The following is a 17222-nucleotide window of genomic DNA, read 5'->3' on the forward strand; positions in this document are numbered from 1 at the left end:
AGTGTCAGACGGCGGAGCCCTCCGCGCGGTGGCGCTGCCCCCGCGACCGGGCCGGGCCCACGGCTCCGCGGCTCTGCGGAGGACCGCTCCCCTCGGGCTCTGTGCCGGGACCGATTTCCGGAGGCACCGTGGGGAGGGGATGCTGCGGGAAAGGGGCAGCTATCCGGACTACCGAGGGCCCTGCCTGCGTGTATATGCGTGTACAGGGGTGCTGGGGGCTACCTGCGCGTGTCCTCTAATGCAGAGGTGCACGGGGGCTGCCTGCGTGTGTCAGCGTGTGCAGCGGTGCAGGGAGCTGCTGCGTGTGTCCAGGTGCCGGGGTCACTCGAGGTCTGCGCACTCCTGTGTTTGCTTGCATATGCGTGTGTGTGAGTGTCTGGGAGCTCATGCTTACACTTCAGGGGACAAATCTGCCGGCAGAAGATTCTTTGAATCTCCCTTTTCCCTTGTCCACTGGGTACAGAAACTTCCTTTCCCGAGCGTGGACCAGCTGCTCCACCCTGTCCCCGGGGGCCTTCTGGGCTGCGCTGTGTGCGGGCTGCTCCGCCGCCACCGCGGTGACCCCCTCCCCCATCCATTGAGAACTGTGTGGGAGCTTTGGCCAACAGGGTGGCCATCCAGTTCCTGGCCTGCTCAGGGTCTGGCTAAGGGGCGGCAGAGTGAAGAAGGGAAGTGGAAGCGGATTCCCGCGAGTTCCCAGGGAAGCGAGCTGGAGGACTTTCTGGTTTGTGTGAAGGATTTTCTTTTCCAGCTGCTGTATCTATACTATAGGAGATCGCTAACAAGCTCGTTAACTAGAGCATCTTACCTGTCAGTGCCTACTACAAGGTGAAAACCTGTTATGTTGGGAGGGGCTAGTGTTCTGGATGAAGCCCTGAGGTCCTCTCCTCCACTGAACTGGGAAAGGGCTGGGGAAGTAGCAGCGACTGTCGAGTGTCCTTAGTTGAGGAATTCCAGCAACTCCAGAGTGTTGTTTCCTGTAGGCTTTATTTTGGTTTTGAATCATTGCGGAGACAGTTGGGCTTTGGCTCTGAAGCACTGCCGAGGATGTGGCCTGCAACTCTGTTCAAGGAGTTGGAATCCGCTGTAAGCTTAAAACTGAGGACTTCACCTTGCTCTACCTGTAGTGCCTCACAGTGCCGCACAGTGCCCTCCCTGCCTGGGCAGGTGAGAGTCCACTCCTCTGAGGGTTGGCTTCAGCCAAGATTCCTGTTCCAGTGAGGAGTCAGAAATCCGAGGAGTCCAAGCCTCCCCGATGGGGGGAGCAGGAGGGGCCGGGGTGGGTGTGGCTGAGGGAGGAGCCCAGTGCCCAGGGCTGTCTGCGGCCAGGTCAGGATCTTGCCCATCTCAGTCCATGCATTCAACCCCAGCCCAGCTCCGTGGCATGAAAGGCAAGGAAGAGTTCTGGTGTTGAAACAAGGAGGATTTACTTGTTTCCAGAATGGCATGGTAATTAAGGCAGGAGGATGAGAAAAGGCCCGGAGCATCCAAGACATTACTCACTGGCCCATCGGAAGAACCAGTCCATACCCCTGTTCTGGTGGTCTGTGCCCCAGGGAATGGAGCTTGGGAGGAAGCTGCCTACTGAAGCTGTCCTCCCTGCTTTTGTATCCCACATTAAAGGAGTGAGAGTGAGTGAAGCACCCGTTGATGGAACACTTGCTACCTCCAAGTCCATGTGGGAACTGGGCAGTGTTTGAATTTTGGGGAGGTGGATGGAGGTGCTAAAGGTGCCCTGCTTCCTGAATGTGCTTTGTCTCTGGTTTAGAGAGATCCCAGTTGCCCTCAGGGAACCTGTATCTTCTCTGTAGCTGGGGCGTTCAGTTAGCTCAGTTGTACACAGAAGAGTGAGGTACCCTCCTGTGTCTGAGCTTAGAGCAGGGAAGGTGTTGCTGAGTTGAAGCCTGGCTGGGGCGCCTGAAGGCAACTGTAGAAAGCTGGTTTGAGGTTTAGTCAGCCTTGGTTGGCCTGCTGCCTAATATGTGGGTTTTGAGGACAGGAGTGGAGGAGGGCTCTCAGATGGGAGTGGTGTGTGGCCACTCCTGCCTTGCCTGCCTGATGTCCCATGCCGCTGCATTGATATCACACACATGCACACGGTCCCTCTCATTGCTGTTCAGCTGGGAGCTCTGTCTCTGGCAAGCTGGCTCTGCACCAAGCTTGCTGTGCCTTGCTGTATGATCCAAGGCAAGCATCTTCTCCTTCAGAGTCTCATTTTCCTGCAAAAGCCAGGTAATCACTGCTTTATCCAGTGGGGATTTTCAAGGCAATGCTATCCAGGAGTAGCCTCTCCCTGCCCCCCAAAAAGAGACAGAAAGAAAACTGTCCATTGCTAAGAAAAACAACAGATCATTTCAGGGGGTATCCGAAACTCTTTTTAGATCTGGGGCCTTGGCTTCTGTAATTCATGTTTAGGAACTTGTGCTGGTAAGAGTCTCCCCCTTTCTCTTTTGTCTTTCTTGTTCCTACCACAACTTGCAAGTGGGATAACATAGAAAAGGCAAATAGAAATAAAATATTTGTACTGTAACCTTTTGGAGTCCTTGTCTTGAAGAATCTGTTGCTTCTCCATTTAAATGATGTAGGGCTATTTTGGATGTGTTCTTCTATACACGTAAGTCTTCAGCCCTGTGTCTTTGGGAACAATTACTGCTTTGTTATGGCAGTGCCTCTGCATCACGTGTGGCTGGCCGGGGCTTCCTTGAGGCTGCTGTGTTGAGGAAGTGTGTGGTTCCAGCTCTGGGGTCCGGAAGGTCTGTGATGGGGAACTGTTGAGATGGGGCTCTTCTGCTCAGTGCGTCAGTCGGCCCCATACTCCCTGGGCCTTGCAGCATAGCTTCACTTCCTACTCACATTGTCCTTTTGCACAACATTTGCTCTTATATGCAAGTGCCATCTTATCTTGATGGATATGTTTAGTGAAGAACAGTACACAAAGGTATTTCTATTGGGCCTAGCTTGCCTTCTAGGAGAAAAGTTCTCTTGAACGGTTGTGACTTTGTTCATTCTTCTGTGGAGGTAGGGGTAGCATCAAGTCTGTGCGAGGGTGTGGGGAGCCGGACTGGCCTCCTTCTCGTCTCTGTGCTGACTTTCTGTGGTTGTGGCTGCTCCTGTCCTTCTCCTGGATCTCAGTGCCTGCTGTTCATAGGGCTCTCATGCTCCTTTACTAGGAGGTTAGAACTTGGCTGTGAAGAATAGCAGCAACTCCTCTCATTCAGTAAAACATAGGTGTTGCAGACCATTGGGGGCTGGCCTGCCTCCAGCCCCTGCCCTCTATTGCCTGATGGCAAACAAAATCTCAACCAGAGTAGGAAGAACCCAGAGACCAGAGAATGGGTAGATGGCCACCAGGCAGAATCCTAAGACAGGCAGCGGGGAAGCTTCCAGTTGGAAGCTCAGGGCTCAGATTCTGCACGTGACATCACCTGAGCCTGGCTTGCTCCTCACAGTGTGACAATGTGCAGGTTCCAGGGATGTTGTGAGGATCACACAGGTGTGGCCTGTAGGTGAGGAGGGTCCATTGTAACAGGTTAGAATGATTTTCTTGGCAGTGTCGTGTGTGTGTGTGTGTGTGTGTGTGTGTGTGTTTGGTACCCCCCCCCCCAACCAAGGCTGGACTAGAGAGGAATGGTGTTGCAAATCCAGGCAGTGGCCTTAGTAATCCTGCCACTTCCCGAATGTTTGTGTGTAAGGAGGAGCTGACCGTGCTGGCCATGCGTGGTCCTTGGCATCAGAGATTTTAGATTCTCCTGATCTCTCTGATGCTAAAATTAACTTGGATCTTCCATTAACCAAGCTCAGTGGAGCTCATGCTATTTTTATCTCTAAGGACTTGTGAGCTAAGCTGGCTGGGCCACCACTGTGGGAGCTGTGAAGGCTCCACCCAGTGTGGCTGCTGCAGCTGCTCCCAATTCCACCTGGGAAGGGGTTGGGTTTGCTGTGCATGGGAATGGAGGTTTAGATTTAAAGTGAATGTCCTGCATGTACACTTTCATTTCACTTAAATTCTGACAACTTCTTGATAGTGACGTTGAGGAAGAGAGACCCACAGGATACAACCTGTCTCAGGCCGACTGGTAATGGGAGGGAGCTGGACCAGGGTCCTGTCCCCTTTCAATGCTGCCAGTCATTGTAGAGGAGTACCTACCTTTTTACCTCCATCTGAGTAGGAGACAGTGGAAGGCTGAGAGAGAGAGAGAAGGCTTGGCTTTGTGGACAAGAGGCAGCTGGTATCCAAGAGGAGAGGAAGGGGTTGCAGGCCATGTGCATGGATAGGAGGGTAAAGTGCTGGTTGGGCAGCCTGGGGTTTGGCCTCACTCACCAAGGGTGAAAGGATAGGAGAAGGGGTGATTCTTCAAGTAGGGCCTCTGCCCACCGCAGCCATTTGGCAGGCAGGTGAGCTGGGCACTGGCCTGGGCTGTAGAGGCCCGAGGTGACCTGTGGTTGGGGTCACTTGAATGGACCACTGCACTTGTTCTGTGAAGCAACTGAGTACATAAACCTCACATACACACACATACACACACATGCACACGGATATGTACACGCACACATACAAACTAAGTGAATTACCTGCTTCTTGCTGAAGGTGTTGAACATTGTGTATTTATTTTTTTAGAGACAGGGTCTCATATGTAGTTCAGGCTGGCCTTGAACTCATTATGTAGCCCAGGCTCAGAGCAGTCCTCCTGCCTCAGTCTCCTGAGTACTGGGATTACAGGCATGTGCCACCATGCCCGGCTAAACATTGTGTTTTGAAGGCATTGTTGAATGTGTTTGGAAAGGGGATGGACAGGTTGCCTAGACACCATCATAGCAGAGTAGGAGCTGCTGGTGGCTGTGTGCAGTGTCAGGGGTAAATTTTGAGAGTGTTCCTTGAAAATCAAGGTGGCTGAGTGTCATGAAGGTAGGTGAGTGCAGCTCAGGGCAATACCAGTGAGGAAGGGGTGACTGACCACACTTGGTGAGGCTTTTCTGGGAGATTTATGCATTGTGTGTGGATGTCACATGGCTTGGGTCTTTATAGATAGGTGTTAGTTCTAGTATAATTGGAAATCATTTGTTCTCTTAATTTTTGTAATAAATCTGAGTTCTACCTATGCAAATGCAAAAGTAAAAGCAAGCAACTCTCCAGTAAGTGGGCAGGCTGAGGTGGACTGTCTGAGAGCTGCTGGTTTCAGTGGGGATTGGAGTCAGCCCCAGGGCCCACGTGGGCAGAAGGTACACAGGTGAATTTCGGAGGCTGTGGATTTCTGTCCTCAGATGCTGGGAGGGAACAAGAGGAGAGAGTCCTGTGAACATGGGCACAGGAGCTGGTGGGACTTAGTGGTGACTGCGGGCCTCTGCGGCATTTAGAGCTCAGCGAGGCAGGAAGCAAAATCCAGCAGTTATGTGAACAAGCAGCAGAAGTGGAGACAGAGTAAATGCCAGTGACAGGCTGAGGGTGCCTGAGGCATCCGTTGTGGCTGGCCCTCAGCTTTCCAAGAAGGGCAAGAAGCAGGCAGATTAGGTAAGCTGCAGGAATTGGGCTGATCGGTCCACAGGCTGATCTGTGCCCAGAGCTGGACCAGCTTCGGCTTCTGTGTGAGGTTCCTGTTGTCTTTGTTCAGAGCCAGGAGGTCCAAGGAGTGACCATGACAGTGCCCGGAGATTATTGCCTGTAGCCCAGAGTCTTCTCTCTGGTTTTCTTGAGCATGGATTTTGTTCCTTCTGAGAAAACAGATTTCACTTTCCTCTCTTCAGCTCTGTGGTTCTCTCCCCATTCCTGAAAGGTTTGCTTAGATTTTGTGCCCTCTCTGCCTGCCCCCTGCCCTGGTATTAGCACTGGTTCATGGGTGCCTCAAGGAGGCAGTGTGGTGTCTGTGGTCACGTCAGTTGCACAGATAGATATTCTTAGCACCTCCTTGGAGGCCCGGAGAGGCAAGGCGGCCTTCCCATTGTCACACTTGCTGCAGCAGAGCCATGGTGTGCAGATCTGGGCCACAGTGCCATGCTGTTCTATGATGACAGTGTCTTTGTATTCTGAGGAGTGGCCCTTTTTCTGTGTGTTATTGAGTTGCTTCTTGAATGGGAGCCAAGGCTTCCCACCAAGCCCTTCCTCCTCAGCGCACTGTGTGGGGGGCCTTGATGGCTTGGTCAGGAGGGTGGTAACCCCTGCGCTAACTGGTGCTCTTGGCTTGTGGAGGCAGTAAGAGAGGCCAGGACTCAGCATCACTCCCACCCATGCACCTTGTCCTACTGTGAATCTTGAGCATCAGAGCTCCTGAGCACTGTCCCCAAGGGAGGGCCCATTTACAGCTACCCCCAGGTTCCTGCAGACCAGGGCACAGGTATGGTACCCTGAGGCAGCACTCTTTCTGACCTTAGCCTGACTCCTGCCCTCTGGCATCCTCGTCTTGGTAGAGATGAGGCCCTTTCTCATCTCCAGTCATGGCCTTGCACTGGGAAAGCCTGCAGGAGAACAGGGCAAGGCCTGGCAGGTAGAGGCATGGAGTGGGAGCTTTTCAGCTTGGGCATTTGGGGGTGGTTCTGCCTTTGGGTATCTGCTTTGTTTTGGCTCTGGTGTGTTTGGGGTTTTCCAAGACTGGGGTCAGACAAGGGCATGGGGCTATTAACAGAGGTCCAGGAACAGGAGCTAGTTCCGGAAAACTCATCTGTGTGACATCCCAGGGGCCCTGGCCCTGCTGGATTCTTGCTCATAGCCTGGGGTGGGATGGTGATTTTCCCATGGCTTTGGGATGTGAGCTCAGCTGGGGAATTCCAGGCCCCTCCTGGCTTCTCTGGAAGCCCTTCTGGGCTGGCACAAGGCTGGTGCCCATCATGGGCCTGGGAATGACACTACCATCTTGTCCTCTATGCTGATCCCTGAGACTCCTACTGCTAGATTTAAGGGTTTGCCTGGATCTTCCTCTGAGCAGAGGATTCCCACAGGCAGAGCCCTAGCCTATGTGCCTCAACTGGGTCCCTGCAGGGAGGATGTGGCCATAGGCTGGGGTGCGGAGGAAGGAAGAAGAAACCTCAAGGCAAATGAACCCTACTTGTGAGCCTCTGGGACATCTGTGTGGCCCAGTTACAGGAATAACATTGATAGCCGTGAACACTTCTAACCTAGGAACACACAGTCAGATGTTTCTCTATGCTCACCCAGAGGCTCCTGGGTGCACGCCCAGGTTCACCACTGCCTGGCACCTTTGATGAATGTGGAGAAGTGAGGTGTGAGTTTTTCCTTGGATGTTTGCCATGCTATACCCCTGGGGTTTAGTTTGGAGGTCTTTCCCATCTTATGAGGCATCCTCTCACGATGTGGTTGCAAGCCTGCTTGCAGACACATGCACACATGCACACACACAGGTGCATGCCCTTGGCAGGCTGTCAGAATGACAGGCTGTGTGGTCTGCACGGTGCAGCAGTGGGTGCGCATGGGGGGCTCACTGTGTTCCTGCTGGGTTGAGGCATATAAGATCTGCTGTGATTGAAACAGTTCTCAGTCAGTCTTTGCTCTCCTTTTCTTCCCCAGAAGCTGAGGCTCTGACACACCCATGATGTGGCCTGACCCTGGCAGACTCTGTGCATGTGCTGGGGTCACCTTGGCCCCGGTGCTGGAAGCACCTGCCTTCATCTCTCCACAGTTTGAGATCTTTATTCTCAGGTGGTTCCCATGGTTGTCTGTGTTTTTTAAAAAAATATTTTGTGTTTTTGTTACACATTTTGATTTTAGGCCTATACTTTGTGTTTGGAGTTTTCTTTGTGGCTTTGCCCCCTTGTTGTTTCCAACCTATACACTCAGTGGCTATCGGGCATAATCAGAGACCAAACCAACCCCCTAGGCTATGTGCTTGAGAAACTGGCAGAGTTCAAGTCACAACAGACGGTAGGAAATGACCAAGGCTCAGAGGACATGAGCTGCTACTGACTGATGTGGACTGGGATCCTAGAGCTGCCAGGTGCTCCTTGTCTTAGAATTAGAGGATGGAATTCCCTCCATTGTAACTGTGTTGCTGGTATGGGGGAGCTTCTGTTCATCCAGGCCGAGTTTGGGTGCAAATCCAGGGAGACCTGGTGCTCTCGGGAGGGGCATGGCAGTGGTGCTCTTGTGGCTGCCCAGCAGGCCCTCCCTGGGGAGACCGGAGGCAGCAGGAGGCCTCATGGTTTCCTGGCTCCCCAGCTGTCCCATCCGTCTGGATGCTGGCATTCCTTTCGCCCTTCATCATTTCCTGTCTGGGCATCGCTGCCTTCAACATTTGGAGAAAGAGTTTCTCGGCCTTGGCCCCAGGAATGTGTTTAGCATGTCCTTAGTGGAAATGAGGGCCTCGCGGGAAGAAGAAAACAACCACTTCTCATTGTGTTTTTGCCAAGTGACTTGACTTTAAAGTCCTTGTACATAGAGTGTATTTCCATGTTTTCTCCAGGGATGCTTCTTCTCCCTTCCTTGCGCTTTTCCCAGGTGCAGAACTCAAGGCGGGTGGCAGGGCTGGACAGACGGTCTTAGGCCCCAAGAGGTATGCCTTGCCTTCTCTTCAGGACCCACACAGGCAGCACCACCAGCCTCAGGCTGGGTGACTCCCTCTTGGTAGCCATTTCGAACCAGTGGCTTGTGAATGCAGATTGCTGTGTGTTAAGTGGATATATCTGCCTGTTTTCAGTGAGGAAGTCAGGCCATGGGAGCTGGTCTGGTTGATAATTCTAGGGCTCTGTGGGGTCCTGAGCAAGCAGGTCACCTGAGCTGGCTCCTCAGAATTCCAGCATTACCATGGCTACCGTGCAAGGCATCACTTACAGATGCCAGGTTTCAGAGCTATTTGGGAAACTTGTTTACTCTAATGTAGGACATACCATGGTGCTGCGCAGATGCCATGCAGTGCATTCTTCTGTTGGAATTTTGGGTGGACTTGGTATGGGACAGATGCTGGATATCAGTCTGAGGTAGGTGACTTTTTAAGGTCACCAAAGGCAATGACAAAAACCTTTTGCTTTTCCACATGTATGCATCACAGATGCTGGTTGGGTTTAGCTTCTTCTGAGGCTTTGTGTGAAGAGTGCCACAGTGTTCTCAGTTGGAAGTGTGAGGGACACAGGCAGGGGCTGGTGTCTCAGTACTGTTCTTGTGGATGTGTCTCACCTTCACATGTGTCCTGCGCCCCACAGACAGCCAGGAGTGGGGAAATCTGGAAAAGTACATGCCTTGCTTCTCAAGGAGGTATGAGAGGAACTTCTTGGCATGGCCACGTGTTTATGAGACTAATACCTGGTGTTGCAGGCTTTTTGGAACAGTGAGTTCTCAGTTCTGCTACAGGAGATCTGACCATGGTGGACACATTGCTGTGCATACCTATACGTGTACCCCACAGATATGCATGTACACAAATACCTGCATGTGCACATGTGCAAGCAAACACATGCTGTGTCTGATGCATTTTCCAGTCTGGAGACTCAGCACAAGTATGAAACACTGTATTTTCAGGATTGATTTTTGGTGATCTGTGATTTCCCTGTTGACTGAGAATAACACTTTGCTTTTGTCACTGAATGTAAACCCACTCATGGTTGCTCCTGCCCAGGGTCCACCATCCTGAGATGGCTCTCCTCTCCGCTGCTCTGCAGACAGGAAACCCACTTCCCCGCGTGGCAGCAGTACCTGTCCCACACTAGGGCCCTCACATCCCTCCAGCTGCGGTACTGCTACAGGAAAGCAGAACAATGGGGGACAGGGACAGGTCTGGAGGGGTGGGAGTGGGTTTACTGTTGTATGGTTCTGCCTGTGAGTTTCAGAGCTGCAGTCCCCTGGATAAATCAGAGCCAGGGTTGCAGACACACCTGTGTTTGGTCTTTGTCTTTTCCCTCAAGGTGCCTATTGTCATGAGGACCAGTGATGGGTAGAACAGGACAGCAGTCCTTAGGGAAGGCATCAGAGCGGAGGCTGGGTGCCCTGCAGGTCCGTGGGGTTTCCCCTTCCCCAGGGTTTCTCTAGACTTTGCCTCCCTCACCAGCCACCAGATGGTCACCCCCCACTTGTGGTATTGCTAGGTGGGCTTGAAAGTCATGGTTTTGTCAAGATCTTCAGGAAACCAGGAGGAGAGGCCATCTGGTATCTTGTGAGATTCTGTCCTTGGGTATCTCGTGCCCCATCCTGTCTGACAGCTCACTGACCTTGTGATGGCTGAGCTGAAACCGAACCTGCCATGGTCAGCTGCTAGTCCAGTGCATGAGAGGGCCATGTCTAGATGGCAGCTTTTCCTAAATGCGGAAATTTTTGGACCAGGCAGTTTTTTCCCCTGGACAACGTGAGTAGTGGTTGGGGGCTTTTGTTTGTTGTACTGTGTGGGTACCACGATGTCCCTTGAGTGGAGGGTGGGTGCTGTCCAGCACCCCACAAGACAAAAGGCGGCCCTCCAAGAACAACCCACTCAGAATGAGGTGCTGTGGTCAGATGTCCTCTTTGAGGGACTTGTGAGCAGAAAGAGGTGTAGAGGCATGGTTGGCACCTGTGTGGGATCCCTGGGCTCTTCCAGGCAAGCCTGGGGTAAGTGTCATAACTCAGAGGAGAGGCTCAATGGGCTTCTTGCTGGCTGTGTGACGTGTTTCGTGTGTCAGACCTGGGCTTTGGGGTCCCACTTGTTCCACCACAGCCTCCCAGGAGCCCCAGAGTGTCGTCTTCCCCTGCCATAGGTTAGCTTCCAAGCCCAAGCCTTCTCTTCAAAGAGGTTGCTCAGATTTCTCTAAATTAGCTGGTTATGACTTAAAGTGAAATATTAACCAAGAGTAACCTTAGGCTTCATTGTAGTTTTACTTTAGCAGATACATCTGTCTGCTGCAGCATAATGACAGGAAGTAGAGCTGGGGGTAGCCACACATCCTGAGAGGGCATTTTCCCTGGAAGTACAGCAGAAGTAGGAAGCTTCTACCTTCTCCACTAGAGTAGAGCACAGGTGTAGTGAAAACCAAACCAAACCCATGTGGCTGTGCTGCAAAAACACCTGCTGAATAGGACACACAGCAGTACTATGCCTGTCCTATTTGGTGTTGAGCTCTATCCATACCCTGTGGCGGCACACAGACACCAGAAGCACTGCGAGTCTCCTGGCTTCATGCTATTCCTCTCCTCATATAAGGGGCTGCTGAGAAATCACCTCCAAGTAGAAGCCAGAGGAAGAGTGTCTTGGTGCCTGCATATGGACACTAAAAGCTTCTTAAATTTTACTGTGGAATGAGAACAAATGAAGGTTGATGACACATGAAGGGAAACAAATTACTTTTTAAAAATATGGTGTGGGGTTCACCTCATTTTAACTCGTGCAGTTGAAAGACCATGAGAATAACGTTTTATCTATTAGAGGGTAAGTGAGCCCTGGCCCATTTTGGATGGTTTTACAAGTGAATGGGGCTGGTTTTCATGGGTGGAGCACAGGCTGTCAGAGCCAGGAAATGCTGATTAGTTCATCTGCCTGTCTTCACATAGCTGAGATACCCAGAGCCCTTTCCAAGATAGTTCTGGACACAAGTCTAATAAAGGAAACCTCAGGAAATCCAGAAGAGAAAGTCAGAGCATTGCCAGAGGAAGTTCATTTTAAGCTCCACAGATAAAGCTGTGGTTTAACTTTAACAGCATAGCATGGGTCAGAGGACCAGGGATGTCATATTTTTTCAGGGCCCCAGCCCAAGCTCAGTGTTGCTTGAAACATGGACGCATGGGTCAGTTTGTGGAGACAGTGAGCCCCGTGTGGCCAGCCTGTCTTTGACATCACTGTTTTGCAAGTGTGGAATGCAGACGACAGCTGTTACCATGTTTCTCTCATTTTCAGAGTTTGTTGGAACCAGTGTGGTCCTTCAAGAGGAATGTAGCTGTGAGCTGCAGAGAGGAAAATGCTACTTGAAGAGCAGAGTCTGATTCAGAACTCTCCTCCTCCCTTTTGTGATTACCTCTGTCCCTGGTGCAGCTGTGTGGTCAGAGACAGGTCACAAGTGTCTGCCAAATGTCTGTGTGGTTCTGGGTTGGGGCTGGTTGAGGAGGAAAGGTTGGTGTTTCCTAAATGTGCCTCTGTGGAGCTAACCGGCTACAATGAGTGTGTTACTTTTGTAATTAAAATGTTTTCAAATAGAGAAAAACATGATTTGTTTGTAAGACTGGGTTCCAGACATGTGGGTCTCTGGCTCGTGGATGCCATAGGAGCAGGCTTTTGCTCTGCCAGACCTGGGCCTGGCACCATGAGTCGTGTGAAGTTAGATGGTCCTCACATCTCAGGCTGTAGGACCTCCACACCTGGCAAAAGTCCCTGGGCTATTCAAGTGAATCCTCCACCCTTTGGCAACCCTGCCATCAGTGTTGGGCAAAGCAGGCACAGATGGGTGCGCCCCATGTGATTACAGGGGGTAGCACAGCCTGGCTCAGAGGACTGACCACAGAGAGTCTCTAATCAGCCGTCCCCTCCCAAGAACCACAAATTCAAAGCTCGAGCTGGCCCCAGGTTTAAAGTCTCAGTGGCAATTTTAGTGTAGGAGGAAATGGCAACATTGGTTTTTCCTTACTTATTTATTACTTGTGACAAGATTGCTGGACAGCTGGGATCAGATTCCACCTGCAAAGCTTGACTTTCTGCCTGGGTGTCTATCCTCTGAGCCTTGTGCCTGTGTGTCTTCGAGCCAGAAAATCCAGTGAGTTGGGATCTCACACAGGACACAATGGACTCATAGCTTCCCCTTCCTCTACCTTTAGACCCCATGTGGGACTATGAAATAGCTCTCTGTGCCCCTCAGCAACTGCCATGTCCCTAACCCAGAGCCCTGTGGAGATGAATCCTGTGCTGCCCAGCAAAGCTTACTGGACTTGCCTGGGGGGAGGGGGCCAAGGCTAGAGAACTAACCCTGGCTGAGCCTGGTCCCAAAAGGGCCACCAGCTGCTGAGACCCTGGGACCTGTCACCAGGCCACACCACCAGCTAACCTGGGCATGGTTCAACTGTAAGACAGCTGCTGGAGAGGCTACTCTGCCAAGATCTGTCCTGCATGTGCCAAAGAGCCGTGGCTGTGGGGGAACCTAGGGGAGGTGCAGGACAGTGACCACTAGGTGACACCAGCAACCCCTGACTTTCACCCTGAGAGGCCCAATTGCCTGGGGAGCCAGGTGGACAGGACACCTGCTCCCTCTCCTGCCGCACCCCCTGTGGGACCTGTGTCCACAGTACTTAAATTCCATATTCTAGTAGAAACTCATATATACCTGATAACCTAGTGATAGTTCATAAGTTTGGTAGTTCACATGTTTAGAAGCACACAATATTACCATTCAAATAAGGCATTATAAAAGTTTTATAAAGAATGAACTAGAGTGACTGTTACCCTTCTAAAAAGCCTTGATCCATTTTGAAAGATCAACAATGAATTTTTTAAAAATCAAAAGAAAAGGAAAATAAGTGCCTCCCCCAATACATAAGAACCACTGGGTGACACTTGTATTTTAAATACTTGGAATAAAATGGGCAGTTAACAGCTTGTATATTTGCTTGGGAAGACAGGTTTCTCCTCTGCTTCTCAGATTGTCCCACTTCCCACCAGGCCACAACACATGAGCATACATCCTTGTTGCCAACTAGGGAAACAGGATTTAGGGTTTGCAATGGCTGCTCAGAGGACACCAGCAAAGTTCTCTCCTTGACATAGGGTTACAGAGAACACTAGCAGGTATCCATTTCTTTGATCAGGAGTAAAGATCTCCTTTAGGGAACTCAGTTATTTTCCTAGTTCTTTTAACCTATTATATCTATTCTTTTCATTGTTATACCTGTTTACTAATCATGGTATATTAATGTCAAGGGAATCTCCTCCAGGAATTCCTTATTTATAATTTCCTTAATAACAAAGTATGCTTACTTTACATTGTGCCACTAGTTTTTTCTTGCTTGTTTTTTCTTTGTACTATAATTTATTGTTTGTCAAGGCAAATTATACATTTGGATGAAAAAGAAATGGACAAGTAGATCCTATATTTTTTAACCTAAGTAACATCTGAAAACCTGACTTTATATTTTGCATTGAAAATTCCTTTAGTGTTGGTGCTGATCTAAGAATTTGATTATGTTATTTCTGACCTAAATCATATCCCTCAGCGCACATGGATTTTCACAAAGAAATAACCCAAAGTATCTTCTTATATGCTAATTGATACATTGCTATACCAAATTGAAAATTCAGAGTAAACCAAAGATATGTCTAATGACCAAATCATACAGTGTGTGTGGCTAGCTTACATGTTTATTAGTGCAAAGGCAACAATGAATTTGCATCTTGCAGCAGATCTATAAATCCAGTTGCTTTTATTTGTGTAATTTTATGTGAGGAAACTACTTTATAGATACAGTGTCTCATAAAATCATATTCAACAGGACTAGAAAATGTCTTTTAGGGGGCATATCACTCTATGCAAAAGCCTCATGATGTTTTCTCCAAATGACATGATTTATTTTACTTTTCCAGAAAATTATGAAAATTTGATTTATCAAATACAGAACAAAAAGATTACTACCAATCACTCTTTTTAATTTTACTCTTTTAAAACAAGTTTCAACATGTCTGAGGTTTTTGAATTGCACACCTGTAGAAGATAAATGGATAAAACATACAAGACAATTTCAAAAGATCAATCTTAGTACTTTATTCATTTGACACATCCTTAATAATACCCAGAATAACATAAATAGAAATAAAACAATTCTCAAAGAATTCACACATGCTTGAGTAACTGAGGCTTTCTGGTTTGTTTGTGGAACTTCTGTTTGTAGGAAAGCATATACATACAGCCAGGTGGTGTTGGTTTCTCTTCCAGAGAATGGTTCCAACACAACATCTCTTTTTTCTGGTAGTATTCCAGGACTGGCTCTGTTTGGGCTTCACAAGCCTTGTGTCTCTTGATCGCTGTCTCTGGTTTATCTTCCTCACGTCAAATCAGAGGCTCTCCTGTCAGATCATCAATGCCCACAGTTTTGGGAAGATTGAATTTGATGTTGTAGACTGCCACTGGCTCAATGAATCCAGCAAGCAGTGGGACACTGCTTAATGACCTCAAAGGACACATTTAGGTTAGTTGCTTTGTCTATCTGATAAGCTTTGTCCAGGTCCTCTGCCTGTGGATGTGTACTTGGAATACCATTCAAGAGCCAACTATATTGGGTGAGATTTTTTCACTTACACAGGGCCAGCTGACTCATGACATCATCTGGGATGAGTGTCCCATGGTCAGTGGAGGTCTTGGCTAACACACCAGTTTCTGTGCTTTGCAGCATGTTTTGTCACAGTGGATTCCTGCTGGTGAGGTGCTTTATCTCAGAATGTTGGATGATATATGATGATACAATGCTCTTGCCAGAGACCTGGGGCCTGCATGATCATGGCACACAGCAGTTGTGGATGCTCCCATGGCTGCCCATGTGGCTCCCACCGCATAGTCAGTCGGGCTTTGGCCTGGCCTGCATGCTTATGGGCTCCAAGGGCCACCCAGTCCACTGGCAGTGCTGTGAGCAGGAAGTGACTGAGGCACCCAGACTCTCCTGGAAGCCTATCATAGTTCTTTTAAGGGCTCTAAAACTATGTTCTTATGAGGCTATGAGTAAATCAATATTCTAGTTCTAAGGAAATAACCTGCCCAAGTTTATGAAGGGTGGATATTTATTATAGCAACTGTGTGGCAGTGGTGGCCAGTGCCCAGGGGCAGGTGCTGCACTGGGCTGGGGCCATGAGATGCCTCTGCATTTTCCCTCCCAGTGCCTCAGTGGTGCTCAGTCTTGAAGGTTGAGGATCATCTCCAAAGCCCACTCCATCCTTTCTTGTTGGACACTCTGAGTTGACTGAGGCTACTGCTGTCCGTGGAAATGTATCTGAGAAGCAATGACCAAGGTCCGAGTGACCCTGTATGCCCAGGGAGGGGTGGCCTTGCCCGCCAGCCCTCCATGCACTCCTCCACTGCATGTCTGTGCATTAGTGGCCAGCAGGCCAGGGTGGGGTGTGTTCTGACCATGGAAGAGATGTGGCTCTTAGCATCCACACACACAGTAGTTTGGGAGCACGGCTCTGCTTCTTGGCTTCAGCGTAAGGAGCTTTCTTGAGGCTGATGTGCAAAGGGTATGATGTTGTCCTGGGGCCTTCACCCAAGCTTTCCTCTTGGTATGTGAGCCTGAGGCTGGAGTATAGCTGCACTGCCAAAGGGGACTTGAAGCTTTTGCTCCTGTGTTCTGAAAATTCTTGTGGAGGCCTTCCCTGCCATGTGCCTTCCTCTGTTTCTCTCTGCCAACCTCTTTTGGAATGTCCCATGGAGCCCTGCCTCTGGGTCTGAGCTGCACTGTGGCCCCAGGCCTAGCATGGGATCGGCCAGATGTCACATCCTTTGTGGGCCATCGCCTTCTCTGTGGGACTGGCCAGTCTGGCCTCGCTGCTGTCCAAAGCAGTCTCTGCCTGATATGTATGCTGTGGGTGGCCTGCAGAGTCTCCATCCTGATTCCTCAGCAGTGTTGGACTGTTTCCAAATCTAACCCCTGCTCACACCCCTGCAGCTCTGGAATGGAGACCTGGAGTCTCCAATCTTACTTCTTCATGGCCATCTCTTTCTGTCTTTGTGGCTAGTGAGCACACAAAGTGATCTTTTGTCATGTGGCCTCCAGGGTGTCACTGAGAACCCCACCTACTCTGGGTATGCTATGCCTTTTGTCCATCCCTGGATTTCTCCTGCCAGCTGGTTTGGAGTTTGGCCCAGGGGTCTACCCTGAGCTCCCTGAATCAAGCTTCAGCCCCTGTTCCCTCTACCTTGGGCAAGAGGCCTGTGTGTCTCTGCTTGGTTTTGGGGGGCCCATGGGGACTTCAGTGTCTCTGTGGTGGTCCCCAGGTCCCCTGCTTATGCCTGCCCAGGGTCTCTGGGTGGAGGGTCAGTTGCTGGAGAACACCTTTCCTGATGTCCTTTGGGGACACTGGTGGCCTGGGTGGGCATAACACTGCAGACCCTGGTGGGTGGCCTTGCTCCTGGCATTGTTTCCAGACTGAGTGTATCCCAGGGCTAAGGTCTGGTGTGCAAAGCGTGCAGGACCAGTGTCTGCTGTGGAGTAGCAGAGCATGTTCCTTCCTGAAAAAGCCTTCACACAGTTGCAGCATCCCAGGCCTTGGTGTAGATGGTTCAGGACCTTTCCTGTGGAAAGATTTTGCCAGTGTAGAGAGGAAGATCAGTCAGCACTCAGGACTAATGGGTTG

General features: G+C 50.2%; 1 protein-coding gene and 1 pseudogene across 4 annotated transcripts in view; one reads left to right on the plus strand and one right to left on the minus strand.

Moving 5' to 3' along the window:
• The window catches only part of Rasa3 (RAS p21 protein activator 3), an 84373-nt gene that overhangs the window by 314 nt on the left and 66837 nt on the right, over positions 1–17222 (plus strand). Inside the window, exon 1 of one of the 4 annotated variants that reach the window (XM_005373928.2) lies at positions 4827–4906. The exons of the other annotated variants lie outside the window; for them this stretch is intronic. The gene's annotated coding sequence lies outside the window, so the exon portion shown is untranslated. Of the gene's footprint in view, positions 1–4826; positions 4907–17222 lie in introns of those variants that run through there. 4 annotated transcript variants of the gene reach the window in all.
• LOC102011727 lies at positions 5–15471 on the minus strand (annotated as a pseudogene).

This window comes from Chinchilla lanigera, unplaced genomic scaffold (genome assembly GCF_000276665.1).
Source record: "Chinchilla lanigera isolate Chin_1 unplaced genomic scaffold, ChiLan1.0 scaffold00003, whole genome shotgun sequence".
Classification (NCBI taxonomy): Eukaryota; Metazoa; Chordata; class Mammalia; order Rodentia; family Chinchillidae; genus Chinchilla; species Chinchilla lanigera.